Below are 9,470 nucleotides of genomic sequence, written 5' to 3' on the forward strand. Positions count from 1 at the left end.
TTTTTTTTTTTTTTTTTTTTTTTTTTTTTTTTTAGTAATTTGTACTAATACTTACTTTCGGTGCGTAATGAGTACATTTTGCTTGAGGAGTTGGTATATGACACATCTTAACTCTTTTTTTGTCCCCCTTCCTCCCTCCCTGCCCCCTCGGGTCTCTAGATTCCATTTCCATCTGCAATTGATCTACCTTGCCAGCCTGAACTACAGCAAGGCCCTGTCTCAAAAAACCAAAATGTTTATTAAGTAATCTCAAAACATTGGTGTTGTAGCTACCAGAAGTTGTTTTGGAAGATCATTTAAGTCCACATTTTTTGAGGACTAGTAAACATCTCACCCCTCCCTGTGACAGCCAGTAGAGCATCCAAGGGCCAAGAGAGCTCCAGATTGTCCCCTTGGTGGCTCCCTGCTGTTGTACCGAGCCAGTGAGAGAACACCAAGTACCGGGACACACATAAAACTGAAGGAAGTCTATTACACACGTGCGGACTCCACTCTCTCAGAGAAGTGAAGCCCCCTTACAGCACAGTGCATAGGTTTTATAGTTCTTTTTCAAGCAAAGAAGTTCAAACATAGGTCAGGGTATTCACACAGCTACAAGGGGGTAAGGTTCCAAACACACTGTTTATTTTATGGAGACAGTGTTTTATGGTCACCTTCTGTCATTCGTTTGCCCTTGGGTGGGCTGTTAACCAAGTTAGCAATTAGCTTTTCCTGATGTTTGATAAGAAGAGGGGGAAGCAACAGTTTAGCTCAGTCAGGTCTCACACCCACATCATCTAGTTGTCAGAACCTTAAGGGCTCAGAGTAAAATAAAACCAAACCAAATCATGCTGCCTTGGCACCCGCTAAAACGGAGCACAGGGTCAAAAGTACAGGGGGACAGCAAGGAAAGAAAATCTTCCCTCTCCTCACCAGTCCTCAGAGCCACCTGGGAGGAAACCACTGCTTTCCACCTCTCCATTTAGCTCTGGCTTCTCCTGCGCTGAACTTCTTTGTCGCCTTTGGGGAGTAACTGTTATCCCCAGCTATGAAAATCGAAGTGAGGAATCGAGCGCACGAGTCTGGCACTCGGCTTCTTTCTCTCCATACCTCGCCATTCCCATTAGTTACACCTGAATTTTCCTGCCATTTATTTGCACACTCTGTAGATCTAGACCTCTGTTTTATCCTCCAGCACTGGGAAGTTTCTTGGACTCTCGGTGTCCGGCTTGCATCTGTCCTGTGTGTCCCTGGGGGCGGGCGCTGATACACGAGGGCAACATGTAAACCAGTAGCCTGAGGAACGCAGATCACCTTCCTGCTGTGGGTGGCCTTGTCCAATCAAAGCAAGGCCCAAGTAGAACAAGAGGGTTGATCATCTCCTATGGCCCTGGGACTCAGACATCAGTTCTTTTCCCCTGCCTTTATTAAATTTATTAATTTATTTATTTATTTTGAAACAGAGTCTCACTATGTAGTTGAGACTGACCTGGAACTCACTACTGTGCAAATATCATAGTGTGCTTACACAAACTGAATCAGCTACAGTGTTGCTAGGCAAGTAATCTTATTGCATCTCTTTTGTTATGTAGTTCATTGCAACCAAAATATTGTTATGTGGCAAGTGACTAAGACAGATGGACAGATAGACAGATCTTCTGTTGCTTCTTCTCCAGAGAACCCTGATTAAAACATATTATCGGGCCGTGTTTGTATTTGTCCTTAAAAGCAAAGTTTAGAGCTTGCGTTGGAAAATATCGGATAACATTTGCCAGATTGCCTCGCCAATAACTGAAGAAACCTACAAAAGGAAACATACATACATACATATATATATATATATACATATACACAGACATATATATATTGTTAAGGGTTCATAAATATAAATTCAGGGCCTTGTCTACAGATTAGCTCTCAATTTGAAAAGTAATAAATAGTATTTAAAACCCAGTTGCCTTTTTTAACACTCTTATGAATATTCCTTATAGAAACATGTAGAAAGACTGAAGCTGTAGAAAAATAAATGTAATCTTTAGTCACTAAACTTGACCACTTGAATGTTTCAAATAAAGTTCAAAGAGGCATGGTGGCCCACACCTGTAATCCTAGCCCTCCAGAGGGTAAGGCAGCCGACCTGTGCTACATAGTGAGGTCAAGGCCAGCCTGTGTTACATAATGAGACCCTGTGCTTAAAATATAATAATTTTTTAAAAATTTTAATGAATACAGTGAAGAATGAGGGTAAAGGGTTCTTGCTGAATGTGTTTGATCCTCTTTTAAGAGCTTTCCTAGAAGCCCAATGATTTCTGCCAAAATCGGCTAATACATAGTCATTTCTAAAGTTCAAAGAGGCATGGTGGCCCACACCTGTAATCCTAGCCCTCCAGAGGGTAAGGCAGCCGGCCTGTGCTACATAGTGAGGTCAAGGCCAGCCTGTGCTACATAATGAGACCCTGTGCTTAAAATATAATAATTTTTAAAAAATTTAATGAATACAGTGAAGAATGAGGGTAAAGGGTTCTTGCTGAATGTGTTTGATCCTCTTTTAAGAGCCTTCCTAGAAGCCCAATGACTTTTGCCAAAATCGGCTAATACATAGTCATTTCCACTGCAAGGGAGTCTGGGATGTGTAGTCTACAGCTGGGTACATGATGCTTTTTGTAAAAGTGTAGTTTTTACTAGGGAAAAAGGGAGAAATGGACGTCTGGCTAGCAACTAACATTTCCTTGCATTTCAGTGCTGGTTCTCCTCTCTCTTTCTCCCTCTTTCTCTCTCTCTCTCTCTCTCTCTCTCTCTCTCTCTCTCTCTTTCTACCCCTTCCTCCCTCCCTCCTGTTTTTTGTTTTGTTTTGTTTTGCACTCACTGTGCAGCCCAGTCTGGCCTCCAACTCTCCACAAGCCTCCTACCTCAACCTCTGGAGTGCAAACTTGCATCACCACACCTGGTATCATGCTAGTTCTTAAAATTCAAAATTCTTGCTCCTCCAGAGCCCTTGGCCTGAGAATTTGAATGTTTAGCAAACTCTCTTCAGTGATCATTTGCAGCCAGCTTGACACCTGTTCACAGACCAGAGACCACTAATCATTTTGTTGAAAAGGTCGGACTTGGAAACCAACAATTAATAAACCATGAGAGGATTTTTCTCATGACTCTTCAACAATTTGGGGTTCACTTGGAACCTGGAAACATTAGGACTCAGGACAACAATTAGCAAGTTAATGAAGACCATGAAAGTGGCGCAGGATCCCGGACAGAGAGCTTTGTGGCTGCTCTGCCATGGTGAATGTGCCTCTTGGAAAGCCATGACTGAGCCTGAGATGCCCAGCAGAGCAGGAAGCAGACGCTGAGGGGCTAGTGAAGCAGTGGGGTTCAGAGCCTGCTGAAGAGGGGTCCCAGAAAACCCCAGCTCTCAGCAGGGCAGAGGGTGCTGCTACCTAGGGGCAGGCAGTTCCGGTGAGAGCGAGTGCTAGGCTCTTGTTCAGTCCGCCCCCCTGCGTGTTTGTCTGGGCGGAGTGCTCGCTTCTTCCTATTTCACTCTGGCGAGTGTTTTCCAGGCCCCTGCTGTGGTAGATAAGCAGCTGCCTGGCTTGTCTTCTTTCCCAGCAGCTGAAAATCTGCTGTTGTGTTTTTAAAATTTAAAAGCAACACATAGTCCTCCTTCCTGTTTTTCTGAATTTTGTTTTTATTATTTTTTTAATCGGACTACAAATGTCCTAAGGGATTTGTATTAAAATTTGTATAGTGGCCCTCTCTGCTCGGTAGATGTCTGGATGACTTTTACTTTGAGCTTCCGAAATTCCCTTTGGTTTTCAAATGTATGAATAATTTTTAAGGTGAAAGGAGCTGTTTTTTAAAAGTATGTATTCTTAAGCTTACTGGCAAATCTGGATAATACTGCACTGCTATGTGACCTGCTTTTCCCCATGAGTATTTTATGTTTGGGTGCGTGTTTGTCTGTAGGCATGGAGCAGACCAGATAATGAGGATGGAGGCTTACTTGGCCTTCTCTGGGAGCACAGAAGAGAAAAACAGCAAGCAGTGCCTCCTCTGGCAAGGTGCAGGCCTGCTAGCACAGTGCAGGTTCCAGAGAAGAGTCAGTGCGGCTGAGCATGGGCTGTTCACCTGGGTGCAAGGCGCAGATGAATCTTCTCTCTAATTGTTTCTCTAACTGAATAAAATAGAGGTGAGCTGAATGCTCAGGGCTCTTTGATCACTAGAGGCAAAGAGCCCCCAAATTATCTTTGTGTCTTTGTCTTTCATCCTTGTTCGGCCCCTGGTTGGGAATAAACTTGTAGGCTCACGCCTACATAGGGAGGCATGTATATAAAAAGTTTGTAAGACTACATAGGACTATTGTGTTTAGGCTGTGGGTGATTTCTGCTTATTCTGCTGTTGGCATTGTTTGAATTTTTATTTTTTTAAATTTTATTGTTTTGGGAGTAGCTGGGATCGAACTCCGGACCCTGCACTTGTAAGACAGGTGGTAGAACCACGGAGCTAAATCTCTGGCCCTTGATTTTTTTAAAATGAGCATGTTTATCTTAGTTTTTTCTTGTTGCTGACACTCAAAGTTAAAGGGGGAAAGGTTTATTTGACTCACAGTTTGTAGCTTTCAGTCCATCTCGCTGGCTCCAAGGCAGGGTGGCACATGGCAGAGGGGCAATAGTTCATGGTGCCCCTTTTATCTCATCCAGTCTACATAGGGGGGCAGCACTCACACCCTTAATCCTAGTGCCCTCGGGCCTAGTGCTGCACCAAGTCAATCCACACACTGCAGATCCAGCCACCTCTGAAAAAGCCTGTGACCACATGAGGCTTTGCGGGGACATCTAGACGTAGACTACAACATCTTCACAAAGGGGAAAACATTTTAGGTTGAAGGAGTGAAAAATACACCTTTCTGGCACAGTGACAGTAAATCAAAGGAACTTGGGAAACAAAAGTTGGCAGACGTCGCCCTGCCCCTTGTGCTGATCCTTCCAAGCCAGGGATGAAGTCCCTACACGAAGCATTGCCATATTCAACTGTGGGGCTGCTGAATACACAGCGGTCTCGAGAGCCTGGGCACAGACCCCGAGGGGCCATGTGTGCGTGTGTCTTATTGAATGCCCATGTGCACTATCAGTAGGGCACTCGTGTGGACTCTGAAAGACTACTGCTGACCCTGGATATCTGCTCACATTCCTGATGGGATTGTGTTAAAGCCAGTCTCCAAGACCTAAGGTTACACAATGGTTTGGTCTGAAGAAAGATTTCCTGCATGAAAGATGCTCTGACCACACTAGAAGAAAACAATGTCCCGACCTCCAGTTGAGATGCAAGGAGTCTGCACAGACCTCGGGAAAATAACTCATCTTTGTGAAAACTTTAAGGGTCTCCAAGCCTTCCCTCATAATTCAGTCGCTCTTCATGACTCACTAGTCTTTGTCCAATTAAATGCATAAGTAACCCATTATACTTCTTTGGATTTTCATTTTCTTAATTTTTTTTTTTTGGGGGGGGAACTGGGGATCGAACTCAAGTCCTTGCGTTTACAAGGCAAGCGGCAGAACCACTGAGCTGGGAAAATAACTCATCTTTGTGAAAACTTTAAGGGTCTCCAAGCCTTCCCTCATAATTCAGTCGTTCTTCATGACTCACTAGTCTTTGTCCAATTAAGTGCATAAGTAACCCATTATACTTCTTTGGATTTTCATTTTCTTAATTTTTTCTTTTTTTTGGGGGGAAATGGGGATCGAACTCAAGTCCTTGCGTTTACAAGGCAAGCGGCAGAACCACTGAACTAAATAAATCCCTGGCCCTAGAAGTGTTTCTATGCCATGTAAAACTTGTATGAACATGAAAGGCTTTCTCCTGTTCACCTACCCTATGTCAATTTAATTATTTGGGGTTTTTTTGTTTGTTTTGTTTTGAAGACAGGGTCTTATGGTGTACTTCAGGCTGACTACTCACCATGTAGTCTAGGCTGTCCTCAAACTCGGTGATCCTACTGCCTCAGCCTCCCAAATGCTGGGATTATAGGCATGCACCACCACACTCAGCTTTCAGTTTAATTCTTGGACTCTGCTGGGGCTCTAAGAGCATGAAGATTTTCTGTCAGTACCAGGGTAACAGAAGATACAGAAAAGCCAAGCTGATGACTTTAATCCCAGCACTCAGGATGCTGAGGCAGAAAATCTCTTCCTGCAAGCTTCAGGATTAACCACCCCAGCCCAAGCCCCTTTGCCTCACAGGTTTTCATGATACAACCCTTGGCCCAGCTCAGAATATAAGGGCTTGGGACCTTATCAATGTGACTTCAAGGCCAGCCTGGACTATAGAGGGAGATCCTGTCTCAAAAACAAACATAAAAAAAGTGTTTTAAATAAGTAAACTAAGATTAATATCAAAGTCTGAGTCTTCTGAATCTAGATTGATAACTGGGTAGTAAATTGCATGGTAGTTAATCTTATCTCAAGGTTAGCTCCACATGGTCTGTATTCTTCCAGATTGTCAGAAAAAACAAACACACAAACCAACCTCAGCCCCAAAACCCTGCTGAGCTGGGTGTGGTGGCATATGCCTGTAATCCCAGTACTCAGGAGGCTGAGGCAGGAGAATCTTGATGAGTTCAAACCAGCCTGAGCTACATAGTGAGTTCCAGGTCAGTTTCAACTACATAGTGAGACCCTGTCTCAAAAAACCAAAAATAAATAAATAATAATTAAAAACAAAAAAACTGCTGAGCTGGGGACTTGGCTCAGTGGTTCTTCTACATAGTGAGTTCCAGGTCAGTTTCAACTACATAGTGAGACCCTGTCTCAAAAAGCCAAAAATAAATAAATAATAATTAAAAACAAAAAACAAAAAAACTCTGCTGAGCTGGGGACTTGGCTCAGTGGTTCCGCCACCTGCCTCCCAAGCCCAAGGTCTCGAGTTCTAACTCCAGTACAAAAAAAATTTTAATTAAAACCTTGCTTCACAGTATTTTAGAACCCATGCAAGCCCTTGAGGACATCACGTTGATAATTCTGTGTGCACATCTCCCTACTCTTTAGCGTGTCTCGAGTTCTAACTCCAGTACAAAAAAAATTTTAATTAAAACCTTGCTTCACAGTATTTTAGAATCCATGCAAGCCCTTGAGGACATCACGTTGATAATCTGTGTGCACATCTCCCTACTCTTTAGCGTACTGTAAGTAGCTCCCCTGCTGTTTCCAATAGTCCACCATTCTCCATGCGTCCTCACCAGTCACAGGCAATGTTCCCTGGACCTCATCGGAAAACTTCCCAAATATCCTGCATACTTTCTTCTCCTAGCAAAGTTCCTATCTATCTCTTTATCCTAAAAGCGGCCAGTACCCTTCTATCCAGTCTCTGAGAACACGGCCCTCAAACTGACTGTCTTTGGAAGGAGAGAACACGGGAAGCCGCTGCACCATAGTTCCTAAACCAGTTGAAGCAGGAGGTAACTTTCCCCCAACCCTCAGCCAAGAGCCTTGGATTTTGTGTTTACCTGCTCGGGCTGCCATAACCATGTGTGTGACATAAACAGCATCTGCTCCCATAGTTCCAGAGGTCAGGAGATCGGGTTCGAGCATGGGTCGTATCTGCCAAGGCTTCTCCTTGGGCGAGGTAAAGATGACACCTCCTCCAGCCCTCACGTGGCTTTTGTGTGCTCAGGCAGGAACAGAGGGCTCTGGTGTCTCTTCTACAAGTCCTGTCCTATCGTGCTGAGGCCCCCTCCAACCTTGTTTGACCTTTCCTCCTCCCAAGGCCAATTTCCAAATCCAGGTACACAGGGGTGAAGCCTTCAGCACACAGACTGCAAGCTTCAATTGTTCTGGCCGGTGTTTTAGCTTCTTCTGAGTACCCTACAACTCCAAAAAGGCTCAATAGATGCGTAGCTCTATTTGGTTATGCACTAACGTTACACGGTACTTCAAGAAATAGTTTGAATTTAACTTTTCAAACCCTGTAGGAAGTTTTCCACACTTTTCCTAAATCTTGCCATTTGGGACTTTACAGAAATATTGTTCTGGTTTTGTCTCAAGTATTCTGTTTGACTGTGTTCTATGCTAGAAAGCATGAGATTAAAAATGAGCCAGGCATGGTGGCACACGCCTGTGATCCCAACACTCAGGAGGCAGAGGCAGAAGGATTGCCACGAGTTCAAGGCCAGCCTGAGCAACACAGTGAGTTCAGGGCCAGCCAGCCTGAACTACAAAGTGAAACCATCTCAAAAACCAAAAAGTTTATAGTTATAAGTAGCAGCAGCTCATTGCTCACTCATACTGAATATCCTACCTTCCTCCTGCATCTGCTACTTCACCATCTACTCCACTTGATCTTAACTCTGCAAAAAGCTAGCTGTGTCTAGGTGAAAGTTGGAAAGATGGGGACAGTGAAAACGCAGTTCCAAATGTAACCTTTTATTATTCTTCTGAGACAGGATCTCACTTTCAATCTGTGATCTTCCTGCTTTTGCTTCCCAAACTCTGGAATTACAGGCGCATGCCACACCTGACTTGTTCAAAGGTTTTATTATTAGCGTGTGTGTGTGTGTTACAAGACACTGAACCCAAAGCCACTGCACTGAGCTACATCCCCAGTTCTTTTTTATTTTGACATAGTCTAAGTTGCTAAATTGCTAGGGCTGTGCTCAAATTTGTGATCCTGCCTCAGTCTCACCAAGTGCTGGGATTATAGGCCAGTGTCACTATGCCCACCTGAAGATTTAAAAAAAAATGATGCCAGTGATCATTTGATGTGATGGGATATACCTGTGATCCCAGCCCTGGGGAGGCTGAGGCAGGAGGAGCACCCCAAGTTTGAGGCCAGCCTGGGCTACACAGTGAGTTCAAGGCCAGCTTAACCTACAGGGATCCTGTCTTAAAAACCAAACAAAAACATGCTTCTAGGGAGCAAAATTGGCAGGGATGTATACCACTCTATAAACAGTGGTATTTCAAGGAATACAAAAGAGTTTACTTTAATATTTCTAAATTTCTAAGAATCTGATTTTTTTTAGATGAAGGAAACTGGCAATGAATTATCTTGCTGCATGTCTACTTTCATTAATGTCAGGTAACAGATTTCCATTTCCATATTTTATACAGTACTGGATTATTTAGCAAACCAACATCTTTCATTTTCTTTTTCCACTATGAGAAAAATCTACTTTTTGCCGGGCCTGGTGGCACACACCTGTAATCCCAGCACTCGGAAAGCTGAGGCAGGAGGATCTCTGTGAGTTCAAGACCGGCCTGGGCTACATAGTGAGTTCCAGGTCAGTCTCAACTACATAGTGAGATCCTGTCTCAACACCCCCCCCAAAAAAAAAACCCAAAAAAACTTTTTTGACCTACAAGAGGGAAAAAAACATTTAAAATGTGTAACAGACCATTTGAGAATGAAATTCAAGTAGAAGTTGAGGGGGAAGAAGCTGTTAAACATCATGCTGCTAATATTATAGAAAGAGGGCAACATGAGGCCAGGATAGGAGCTAA

The sequence above is a fragment of the Fukomys damarensis genome, unplaced genomic scaffold (genome assembly GCF_012274545.1).
Source record: "Fukomys damarensis isolate Sample0158 unplaced genomic scaffold, DMR_v1.0_HiC HiC_scaffold_30, whole genome shotgun sequence".
Lineage (NCBI taxonomy): Eukaryota > Metazoa > Chordata > Mammalia > Rodentia > Bathyergidae > Fukomys > Fukomys damarensis.